The sequence below is a fragment of the Nicotiana attenuata genome, unplaced genomic scaffold (genome assembly GCF_001879085.1).
Source record: "Nicotiana attenuata strain UT unplaced genomic scaffold, NIATTr2, whole genome shotgun sequence".
In the NCBI taxonomy this organism is placed as follows: Eukaryota; Viridiplantae; Streptophyta; class Magnoliopsida; order Solanales; family Solanaceae; genus Nicotiana; species Nicotiana attenuata.
In genome coordinates, this window is record NW_017670339.1 from 853,458 (window position 1) to 853,851 (window position 394).

The window sequence follows — 394 nt, forward strand, 5'->3', positions numbered from 1 at the left end:
CAAGGCTTTAATGCATGCATTAGCATGGTTAAAGACAAAATTGTCCTTAAAGTCTCTTAAAGCTAGAGAATATGGAGGGCATTTTTGTAAGCAACTATTTTTTTTAAAAATTATGCAATGCATTATAATTTTAATACATCACACCAAACAATAGATAAGAAACAATATTTGCATAACTAATGCTTGCATTACTAACACATGCATTACTAACCCATGCATTACTAATACACCTTATTCCGCACTATTCTTATACAAGACTAATAAACATAAAAATGTATAGACTGAAATCTCGTAACCAAGTAATTATGGACAGCTAGATGGTATTTCTGCCTTTTTGCTTATTAAAATCTCGCATTGAGTGAAGCTTAGGCGAATGAGCATCCCCCTCCCCCCC